Raw genomic sequence first — 1173 nt, 5'->3', positions numbered from 1 at the left:
ACTGAATTCACAAGATGTGAAAAAGTGCTTTTCTTTACAGTAAATGACTCTTGCTTTGATGTTTTTTAAGTCTTGTTTGTTCAGTACAAACAGAAACATACTCGTGTCTTGACGAGCATCCAGAATATCAGGCATCATGGCGCTGAGATCTGCATGTTCTCCAGCGAGTGTGAATAGTGTGTGTTGCTGCTCTGACGTCTCGATGAAGCTGTACTGTAGTTTTAGCTCCAGATGTCTTCGTTTGTCGTCCTGCTGGTGCGGTGACCCGTGAGGTCGTGTCTGCTCCATCTGCTCCTGCTCCTGCAGCTCCTGTGAGTTTAAAGAATACAACTGAAAAATAAACTGCTTTAATAGAATCTGTTCAGTGTGTAGAATGTGTAATGCATTCAGGTTCATAGTATGATGCATTGCACTGTGCAGAATGATGAAGATGTTTCCATGGCATTTTCTTTCTGCAGCATCATAATAGTAGACTATATGACTCATGCACTACATTCAAGTCATACAATGCTCAGGCCATCCAAGATGTTCATCAGATTTGGAGAAATGTAGCATTGCATCAGTGTCTCAGCAATGGATGCTCTGCAGTGAATGGGTGCCGTCAGAATGAGAGTCCAAGCAGCTGATAAAAACACAATAATCCACAAGTAATCCACAGCACTCCAGTCCATCAGTTAACATCTGGAGAAGAAACAAATCCAGCATAAAGACGTTTTTAACTCAAATACGACTCCATAATCCATAATAACGCTTCCTCCAGTGAAAAAGTGTTCTGGTCTGAATCAGGAGAGAAATCTGCACAGATCAAGCAGCTCTAAATAGCTCTAAACTAATATGAGGCTGGATTTTGATGTGAGAGACAACAGGAGATGCACTTTTTCACTGGAGGAAGTGTTATTATGGATTATGGACTCGTATTTTAGTTAAAAACGTCTTGATGGATTTGTTTCTTCTCCAGATGTTAATTGATGGACTGGAGTGCTGTGGATTATTATGATGTTTTTATCAGCTGTTTGGACTCTCATTCTGACGGCACCCATTCACTGCAGAGCATCCATTGCTGAGACACTGATGCAATGACACATTTCTCCAAATCTGATGAAGAAATGTGATTAATTTGTCAGACAAGCTGATTTCTTTATCTTCGGGTGTTTTAGAGCATGGTGTCGTCGT

Source organism: Sinocyclocheilus rhinocerous, unplaced genomic scaffold (genome assembly GCF_001515625.1).
Source record: "Sinocyclocheilus rhinocerous isolate Xijiao unplaced genomic scaffold, SAMN03320098_v1.1 scaffold737, whole genome shotgun sequence".
Taxonomy (NCBI): Eukaryota; Metazoa; Chordata; class Actinopteri; order Cypriniformes; family Cyprinidae; genus Sinocyclocheilus; species Sinocyclocheilus rhinocerous.
The sequence above is the reverse complement of the archived record's forward strand: the minus strand, read 5'-3'. Positions refer to the sequence as shown.